Genomic DNA, 11,030 nt, shown 5'->3' with positions numbered 1-11,030 from the left:
ATATGCATATCATCATGCCATAGGTGATCATTATCATCATATCATATATGCAAGTCATCATGCCATAGGTGATCATCATCATATCATATCATATATGCAAGTCATCATGCCATAGGTGATCATCATCATATCATATCATATATGCATGATTCAATTTCCACTTTTAACTTTCAATTCGATCACCACATCACTCTTTCTGGGACCATCAATTTCATCTCATACTTTACACTCGCACCCCATCCCGGCATCGTGAGAAAAACCTCCGGCATTTAGCCATTTAAGGCCACCGGGCATCCGGCACTCCCACATTCCGGGCATCTCGCATCCCAACTGGCATCACGAGGCATCCCCTCGGGCAAAGACCTCCGAGGCTTCCGGCACCCAACCATTCCGGGCATCTCGAAACTCCCGAGGCCATCCGGCCATGTATCTCTATACATTCTGGGCATCCGGCACCTCCCATCCCGGGCATCCTAATACTCCCAGGGCATTATCATCCGCCACAAACAGTTTCCTCATTTATCATTGTTCATGTTTACTAATTTAGGTCTCAACTCAGCATGTCACATGATGTAATGGCAAACAAAATCACTTTCATCCTTTGATTTATACATGCATCATCAGTCATCATCATACGTGCAGCAAGATGCAATCATTCATAACAATAAAATTTATGGAATTCGTACAATTTAGAATAGTCCATTTATCATGCCTTTTTGAAATTTATTTAAATTCCAGCTTGTACCATTTTTGAAAATATTTAAATTAAAAATCCATATGATTCTTAAAAATCATGAAATTAAGGCATGTGATAGAAAAGACAATAAGATAATGATTTCATGAAAAACACATGGCCAATAGAGTTCCACACAAAATTATAATTCACACAAATACAGCAGGCAATTTCGGATAAAAACAGAATGTGCAGTTTTTGAAATAATTCGATTAAAATACCTGAATGACCTCCGAAAATTATGAAATTTTACCAGGTTATAGTTAAGACACTAAATTATATTTTTCATGAATACTTCTAGGCCAGATTCGTTTTAGATAATTTCCTATAGTCATCCGAAGCTTCTGGTTCTAGCACCGAAACGTCCAGTGTAGTCATCTCCAAAATACCGAGTTTTTACCCACTTATTCTTCTTCGTTTCGTCTGAAATTTGGATATGTTTTACTTCAAGAGGTCCCTTACAACTTTCATTAAGGGATCTAAGTCAAATGTTTAAAGAACAGTCACCATATAGGTCCATGAAGTCTCGGGTGTCCAGTACCACGTCTCCAGATTTACCGTCTTCAAGGGTAAGTCGATTCACTAGGCTACACTTGTTAATTTTACTTAAAATTTGAGTATGTTAGTATTTAAGATGTTCTCTACAAGTTTCATGAAGAAGTCGAAGAGATATTCTTGATAAAAATCAACATGCAACCACAAATCTACCAAAAGGTCAGCAAAACAGTTCCAGATCTAGTGTCTCCGTAGGATGAGGGTTTGACCCCTTAAATCTCCACCATTTTGCACCAAATTTTATTATGTTGTAGTTTAATATGTTGGATACAACTTTCATCAAGGAATTAAAGTCAAAATCGAACTCGAAACATGCATGCAGTCTCTCACAAGATTCTGGCTCAGGCAGTTCATGCGAAAACAGCAACATCACTCAAGAACAAGTCATTCTAGCTTCGGTTTCTCCCTCCTAACCACCCAAAATTCAACACCACTCCAAACATACATGCAAGACACACATGCAAGACACACATGCAAGAGTAGGAAGGATCCTAACTTGCCTCTAAACCGAGCTAGCACTTGGGCCGGCGACAGCCTTTGTGGGCTTCTATTGGGCCGGCCAGCTTGGCCCATCTTAGGCCCATCCCTCTTGGGCCTAAGACCCAAGCTAATTAGCCTAAGATCAACCCTTTTAAAACTACTTAAATTCCTATTAACTTGAAGTACTAAATTACAAATTAAGATAACTATACACTTGAAATTATAATTTCCATAAGTTCCAATTTATCACACACACATGGCCAAAGATAAAACTTCCTTTCCCAAAATTCATCCATTAAAGACTTGGCCATACATCTCATTGCAACTCATGGACTTGGAGGCTACAAAATACAATAGCGGTACTTCTATCGCCTATCCATAGCTCATGACATATTTAGGGATTACTTTTTTTTTTTTTGAAATTCCAGGATGCCACAAAGCAAGCTCATCCGTATAACTCTTCGAGTGGTGCCATCCCATTGCTCTACTAGTAGAAATTGTTGTAGGCTAATTCGATGAGATGTAGCTATTCTTCCCAACCTCCTTTAAAATCAAGCACACACACTCGTAGCATATCTTCGAGCATTTGGATCATCCTTTCAGATTAGCCATCCGTCTGGGACAATAAGCTATGTTATACTAAAGTTTCACTCCCATAGCTGTCTCGAAGACTTTTCCAAAACGTGACACTAAACTTGGGGTCTCTATCCAAAATAATTGTCACTAGCACTCCGTGAAATCGAATTATCTATTGGACATAAAGCCTTGTGTATTCTTCCAATAAGAAATCCTTTAAATCGTACTGCCAAGAAATGAGCTGACTTTGGTTAGCTTGTCAACTATTACCTAGATAGAATCATGGCCTCTTTGGCACCTTGAAAGTCCCATGACGAAGCCCATTGTGATATGTTCCCATTTCCATTTTGGGATTTCTAGTGGTTGAAATAATCCACTAGGCTTGAAATGCTGTGCCTTTACTTGTTGACACATTAAACGTTTGGCGATATATTTGGCGCTATCAACATTCATGCCATTCCACCAATAATATTGTTTGAGATTCCAGCACATCTCTATGCTACCTAGATGTATGTTGTAGTTACTTTGATGAGCATTTGATAGATTTCTTCCTTTAGTTTTGCATTGTTGAGTATGCACAATTGTTTATGGAATTTCAATACTCCATCTTTAGTCACTTAAAAATCAAACTTTTCTTTTTGAAAGGGATAAGTGCTGCGGAAGTCCTAAAACTTGTTATAAAGATGCATTTGAGTCTTAAAACTTGCAAAAGTGCAAATAAATCCTAAAACTTATCAAAATGTTTCATTTGAGTCCTAAAATCAACGCCATTAGCTTTTTCCGTTGTTAAAATTGATGTGGCATTTAAAATTAATTTTTATTTTCCACATGGCTTTTTTAATGATTTTTATTCATTTAAAAATAGATTTAAAAAATAAAAAATTAGATTTATTCATTTTATCTTATTTAAAAAAAGAAAGTGAAAATTTATTTAAAAAGAAAACAGTTCAAAAAAAAAAAAAAAAAAAAAGCCTCATCGGAGGGGTTGGCACGGTCGTCGGCCCTCGCTAGCCCCAAGCGAGGGTTGGCGACCTCGCCAAGCTTGGGCGAGGTGCCCAAATTTGGGCACGCTAGCCATCGTGGGGGTCAATGAGGCTTGCCGGATCAGGGTGAGCCTTGCCGAGATCCGGCAAGCCTCGCCGGCCTCGAGCAAGGGCCGACAAGGCGTCACCCAAGGCGGGTGACGGTCGCCGGCCTCGCGAGGGTCGGCGTGTCTAGATCTAGGCTCCCTCGCTGAGCTTGGCGAGGGTTGCCGGCCCGCCTTGGCCAAGGAGGGCCGGCCACCTGAGGTGAGGACCGGCAATCCGTCGTCGGCCCCTCCCGGTGAGGCTGCCTTTTTTGAACTGTTTTTTTTTAAATAAATTTTCACTTTTCTTTTTTTGGTTGAAAATAAGATAAAATGAATAAATCTAATTTTTTAGTTTTTAAATCTATTTTAAAAATTGAATAAAAATCATTAAAAAAAGCCACGTGGAAAATATAAATTAATTTTAAATGCCACGTCAGTATTTTTAACGGAAAAGGCTAACGAATGGCGATTTTATGAATCAAATGAAACATTTTGATAAGTTTTTGGACTTATTTGCAAGTTTTAAGACTCAATTGCATTTTCGTGATAAGTTTTAAGACTTCCGTAGCACTTATCCCTTTTGAAACTCTCCAAATTTTCTGAAGTTCGAGGTCGTCTTGTTGTAATGCTTTAATCTTCGACTACACTTCCAATTCAATTCTAAGAGTAGCCAAAAGATTAGAAAGTTGATTTACCTCACATTTGTATTCCAAATCTCAAATTCCTTCAAGAAGACTCCATTCTCAAACCATCACTTGTGCGATAGTTGATTTCTGACTAAGAGCATCAACCACCTTGTCGGCTTTCCTAGGGTGGTCAAGAATATCACATTTGTAATAATTGAGAAGTTCCATCCAAAATAAAAAAGCATTGTCTTCCTTAACATTGCCCATACAACAAATTATCTATTACAAATCCCTCACATTTTTTTATCTTATAATTAAAAAATCTTCTCATAGTGACCTTGGTGAATTAAAATTCATGGGGAATACAATTGGATAAGGCCTGTTGGGTTGGACCCATATCTTACATTCTTGTTGAAAAGTAAAATTCTTCTTAATTGGTACCATTGTTTCGTATGATGTATTTCATTTAGTGTGATCATCCTTAACCATAGGAGGGGAGCATGTTCGTTATGTCAAAGTTCAGTATTGGTGCAAATTGCACCTTGTTTCTCAACGTCCATCACACGAAATGTCGGTAGGATGAACAAAACCTTAAATCAATAAGTGGTTAGGAAACACCACAACCTAAGACTGAGCAACTATCACAAGAAAGTATAATAGGAGTCATTATATATTTTTGACCTCGATAGGTCGTGCCACATAGAATGATCGGCATCTACATTAGCAATTTCCGTCTAAAATTGTCTGAATGAACTTAATTAACAAAATGTGAAAGTATTTACGACTCAATAGAAAATTTAAAAATATTTAAACTAAATTGGTTAAAGTCCAATAAACATTTGATATTTCGGACAATTTTCTCATAGAACTTGAAGTAAGGCACAAAATTTCTTCTATAGAGAGATATGCGGGAGAAAGATGTGAGTGGTTATGGTGATATGGCCATGACAGCGATCGTTGGTGGCTCAATCAGCGGCCTTATGGATGCGACTGGGGCATGGCGAATGTTGTGTCAGCTAGCGACGATGGCAAGTGAACGTGTCCGGAAGCGATGATGGTCAGTGTCATGGCGATGATGGTTCAGCTGAAATTGAGGTGGGGAGGGAGGAGATAGAGCTTGTTTTTAACTGGAAATAAAATCCAAAATCCAACAACGTTTAATTATTCATCTAAAGTTTTTTCTTATCGAACGTGCAACAAAGCGAAATTGATGCTAGTACCAAATTTCCACGATTTAAGCCATTAAGATTTGAAAAACGGTGATTCTCAACGGAGTTTGACAGATGCCAAAATTATCGTGCGGGTAGAACGCTGTGCTTTTTTTAGACTTTTGAAAAGTGGGTTAAAATTGTTCTTGAGGTGAAAGGCAGGCTCTTGATGATTGTTTGATTGACTGGGATACATGTTGCTTCCAAATTCTCTTCCTCTTTTCTTCGTATAATTGCTTGATTTTCTGAAGAACTTTTGGCAACATCTCCATTGAATTAATGCTTAGCGAGTAGTGGCGTTAGATCCGAAGGACTTCAGAGGGTTCTTCCATACCCCCAACTAATCACCTGTAGATCCGAATAAGTGGATTATGCACACAGTGCAGGTGCGAACCCTGACATAACTATGGTGCAAAAAAATCTCATGTTGAGAACAAAGTGAAGTCTAATGGGTATTAAAATAGGAGGTCTCAGACATGATTCCTCAAATTATCCCGAGTTTCCATTCATTAATGCGTGATGGGTTCTATAAAACTTTCACGTACTCACCCATTGGATTCTCACGTTCAAGGCGTTCGTCATCAAGTCGGTTCCCTTTTGGAATCACGTCCAGAAGGTCCCCTTTCTTGTTCTTTTATACCAGAAAAATGCCCTTCCTCATTTCCTTTTTTGGATATTGCAAGGACAAAATCTTGACTTGTATAGGTTTGATAAGCATTGCTTATATAGCAGAACTAAATGATTTGCTGTCAAAATTGGAATACGCATCCGCATATAGTGGGGATAAGTTTTCCTTCGTGCTCAGTTTAAGGAAAAAGGCTAGCAAAAACAGCGTCAATCTATCTCTAGCTTACACTATAATTATCTTTTATGTCAAAAAGCCTACCCTCACATAAAAAACACACGCTCTCTCTCTCTCTTCGCATCCTTGGCTGCGGGAAGACCATTCAGAACGAAACATTACTGTGGACCGTTGTGAAGTCTAATCATACCACTGTAGAATCTAGCATGAGTAGTGGAGGAGGCATCCAGTACCATTACCTGACTGATGGATGGTACATCCGAACAAAGATGAAGTTGAATGAAGAGAGGAGATGCAGATGCAAATGATCTCTTTAGTAATATGGATAGAACACGGTTCCTGCACGTCTCAAACATATCATGAAATGAGGGCTATTTACATGTCAATTTTGTTCGGGCAAGATAAGTCAAATACAAGGCCTCCATTCTCTGACATTCTTGCTCAAACGACCGGGTACTTTGGCAGACCACAAATCAAGATCAGGCGAAGGTCCGGTGAGGGCTAGATAGTTTTCACCTTCTGCCTGTGCCGTTCTTCTCCAGCTCAACTCTCCTGGGAATGCACTCAGCATTGCCTTGATTGTGGAATTCAGCTCCCACTTTCTAGTGATTCCTGTGGGATCGGTGTCATCAATTCCCCGCAGTTCACCATGATGCGACCACTGGGCATCAACCTCTCCTTGAATTCCACCCAAGTCTCGACCTCCTGCAACTGCGGCAACACCCTGCCTCCCGCAAACAAGTCGACTGCTATCCCTGAGTAATATCCTCCATCATCCTTTACCACAGCAGAAAGGACATCGCCAATGTGAACGCTGAGCATCCCACCTGCTCGATTAGGCTTTCCAAATCAGAGAGCCCCATATACTCTCTGGCTTTGTCAATCAGAACCTCGTCAATCTCCAACCCTTCAATCTGCAACCAAGGCCACAGTTGCAGCATCAGATGAGCAGCAGTCCCGCCCCCTAATCCAAAGATGGCGATGGGGCCTTCGGGGACTATGGCTGGCAGGCTTGCAAACTCGTCCCAGTAGGAACCACTCCATTTGTCCTCTCCTTTGTTCACCATGCTGTGAACGTTGTGGGTGGAGTCCAACAACAGGAACCGGGATCTTGCAGTGTCCACTATGACAATGTCGTTGTACTGGCTCCTCGTTGCTGTCATTACTCGAAACTCTTCTTGGTCTTCCTCTTCCTGGTCCGAATTTGGATGGGCTCCTTGGACGACCACGTGCCTCTTGAATCCACCCCTCCCGCTCCAACGGAAGGAAGTAATGCAGCACCTGATTGGGAAACTGGTCTGAAATTTAGTCGACCGTGATTCAAGAAGGGAGATTTGCCCATTCGACCGACCGAACCCTGAAATCACAGATTTATGCGCCGGAACTGAATGCAGCATTGCTCTGCCTCAGCTTGCAGGATCCAATAGAATAAGAGATAACATAGACAGGGGGAGGCTGAGGCTTATCTTTTAGCTAGCTGCTGCTCCTTCAGAGCCTGATGGGCCGGCCTCTCTTATTTATAAGGCAAAAGCAATATAAAGGGTGCGTTTGGGAAAGCTTTTTGGGAAAGTCTTTAGAAAAATGCAAAGACCTTTGAGGCAATGGTGTTTTCCAAAATGCAAATTGTGTTTGGTAAATTATAATTTGAAAGCCTTTTATGAAGTATTTTTGAGCAAAATGGTGTTTGGGGGAATTACATTTACAAAGAACTTTTGTGATAAAAAAAATAATCAAAAGAAAAATAAATAAAAAATTGACCGGCAAGGGCAAGCGAACACCGGTAATTGAAATTTGTCGCGGCAGCCAACATCTGACTTAGGCAGCCCCGAGACGACCGGGAGGGCTACCCAGGGTCGAGCGACCCCAAAGACCACCGGCAAAGGCTGCCCGAGGTCACACAACGCCGCCACGACCTCCGGCCACCTCGGATCTAGGGCGGCGAGGTCGTGCGACGCTGCCTCAACCTCCGGCGACCCCGCAGCGACGTAGATCCAGGGCATCGGGGTCGCGGGAGGACCTCGCCGGCGACCGCTCGCGGGCGGTGGTGCCAAGGCGCGGTGGCGTCGGGCTCAGGCGAAGGGGGAAAACCAGCATCACAGCGGGGCGTGGGGGTCGGCGACCGAGCGGAGGGGCGGTGGGCATAGGCGTGACGGAGGCGAGTTGCTGAGGCGGAGGTCCCGCAAACGACGAGTGGAAGGCGACCGGCGCGGTGGAGTCAGGCGCTGGGTCATGGGCTGCTAGGCGGCGACGGCGTCGGGCAGAGGCGAGCTCAGATCTGGTGTCGGGGCACTCAAACAGCGAGATCGGGACAGCAGCAGTCGAGCGGTAAGGGCCTCAGGTGCTGGGTCGCGAGCTGCTGAGTGACGACGGCGTCGGGCGGAGGTGAGCAGCAATCAGCAGTGATGCGGTCGTCGAGCGAGATCGGCCGGCGAGCCATGCGATCTGCTGCGGTGCGGTTCTAAAGGGGCAGCGGTCCGCTGGGTTCGATTTGGTGGAGGCGCAAAATGGCGGGTGGAGCGAGAGGGGCTCGTGGGGTCGTCGGCGCGGGTGGTGCTGGCACGGTCGAGGGCTGGCGTCGCGGTGGTCGGCGGCTTGGGTGCCAGTGCGGGTGGTGCTGGTGCGGTCGAGGGCTGCCGGCATAGTGGCCGACGTGAGCAAGGTCTCCGTGAAGAAGATGAACAGTACCCAAGAAGAAGAAGACGATGAGAGGGAAAAACCGGAAAAACGAAGAATCGACAAGGATAATTTAGGAAGAAAAAAAGTTTTAACCCCTCACTCTCGGCATTTTCGGCATCTTTGGCCCAAGGCAGCCCCCCACTGCCTTGGGCTTTCAGCCTTCACAAGGCTAATATTTTGCAAGGGGCTTTGAAAATTCTTTGCCAAACACCCCATATTTGGCTCAAAGATCCTTGGGGCTTCAAAGTAGCCTTGAGAAGCTACTCCCAAACGCAGCCAAAGTAGCGGCCCCTCTTTTCTTTTCTTTTTTCATAAAAAACCCCCAACTCTAATTCTAGTCCCAATTATAAGAGAAACTGTAAAATTAGGATAAAAATCATAGTTGAAGGTTTTTTTTAGGATATTAGGTCAAATATAAAGACACACCTTTATTGTTGTGACAATTTTAGCATGAACTTTTCAAATGTACCAAATAGAAACATAAATTTTCATCTATTTGATAGATTGAGGATCCGATAGCCTCCATTTGTAATACTATCTTTTAATTATTCTTTATGATTTTGAAAATTCATAGAATTGCTATTAAGGCTATATCTTCGCCTTCATTTAATACACATGTTAATGGATTACAAAGTGAAGTAACTAATCTCTTGACAAATTATTTTTCTCAAGGAAATGATTATGCGGAAACAAGAGAAGGGAGAGTTGCTCTTGGAAGAGAGGTGGCCTTATTGGCCGACGAAAGGATTGACGTCGTTGAAGAAGAGAATTGTCAAAATAAAAATCAAGGAAAAAGCTTCAGATTAACTCCCTGGGGTTCAAAGATACAGCAAGAAAAAGTAGCCCCGCTGATATTATCTCTCGGTAAGAAAGGGCAGACAATCTTAGTGGAGGATACTAGTAAATTAGCCCAAGATCCTAGGCAATCTTTACAATTGATTGAAGAAGCTCAATACATAGATGATAGAACACTTAATGAGCTTCTATCAGTGGAATCTTATTTGAGTAACGTGGGAAAATTGTCTAAAAAGTTCTAAACTTATTGCACTTTTTTCCAATTCAGTTCTAAACATTTTAATTTTATCAATTCAGTTCTAAACTTTTTAATTTTATCAATTCAGTTCTCAACCTTTTTTTATTTACTACCAATTGAGTCTATTCAGCAAATTTTAGCAATAAAATATTGACGAGGATGTTGATAGTGCCATGTAGGACCGCCATTGCTAACATGGACATTTTCTAATAATATTTTAATAATTTTTAAATTATTATTTCTATTGTTTTTTTCATTCTTTTCTTTATTTTCTTTCTTTTCTCCTTGGCTTTTTTTTTTTTTTTTTTTTTCGGTGGCCGGCCACCAGCCACAGGTGATAGCCAATAGGTTGGCCTCGCCTGCCATAGAAAAGGCTTGGCCAGGCAAGGGCAAGCCTTAGCGAGCCCTCACCTAGGCTAGGGCGACCTCTACGGGTGTCAATCGAGTGAGGTCGTGCTAGCCTAGGTAAGGGCCGGCTTTGCCAAATCTGATGAGGGAGTCCTTGCCAAGGTTAATCCTTGCCTAGGCAAGGTTGACCCTCATCGGGGCTCATGCCCCGATCCTTTGAACGTGTGTCCATCCCTCAGTGGTCGATTAAATAATGACATCCTAGGACGTGTCGCCGACTCATTCATTTTAATACGCATGCAAAATAATAATCCCCAGACAACAATCATATGGGATAGGAAACAAATTTTCGAAAACCACAACACCCTTATATACATATCAGACCAAGTTATATACAACACTAGTCTATATATACAAGTCTGCAAAAGATGGAAAAGCTACTAGTCCCTAAACATTCGAGTCTTCAATGAATACTCCGAGGACCTTGGATTCGATAAACTCGGGTCTACCATTGAACCACCCGGAAGGTCAACCGTACCTCGCCAAAAGCTATCTCTAGCACCAACCTAGGAATCTCGAGACTCCAAAAGGGGGCTTTCTCTTGGTCCATTTTGCTCGTGTTGATACCATGATCTAAATTTATGGGATTCCTTATGGGGGTAGACCCGCATCAACCCAAACAGTGGATCTCATGAATTCGTAGACCCAAGCTCCTTGACTCCAAGGGAGGGAAATTTGAGAGTGTTGTTCGGTGACCTTCTTCGGCTGTCCAAAATGCTCGGAAGGTACTGCCATATAAGGACCTGTAAATGTTACCCCACAATGGGGTGAGACGATGTCTTAGTAAGTTCACCCCTAAGTACCGACTAGGAAGGAAATAAACCCAAATGTTATCTAGTCACGCACGAGATAGAAGACTTACCT

General features: G+C 42.4%; 1 pseudogene; it reads right to left on the bottom strand.

Moving 5' to 3' along the window:
* Nucleotides 1-6,272: 6,272 nt before the first annotated feature.
* LOC120294971 lies at nt 6,273-7,540 on the bottom strand (annotated as a pseudogene).
* Between the last annotated feature and the right edge of the window lie 3,490 nt (nt 7,541-11,030).

This window comes from Eucalyptus grandis, chromosome 6 (assembly GCF_016545825.1).
Source record: "Eucalyptus grandis isolate ANBG69807.140 chromosome 6, ASM1654582v1, whole genome shotgun sequence".
Taxonomy (NCBI): Eukaryota; Viridiplantae; Streptophyta; class Magnoliopsida; order Myrtales; family Myrtaceae; genus Eucalyptus; species Eucalyptus grandis.
The sequence above is the reverse complement of the archived record's forward strand: the minus strand, read 5'-3'. Positions and strand labels throughout refer to the sequence as shown.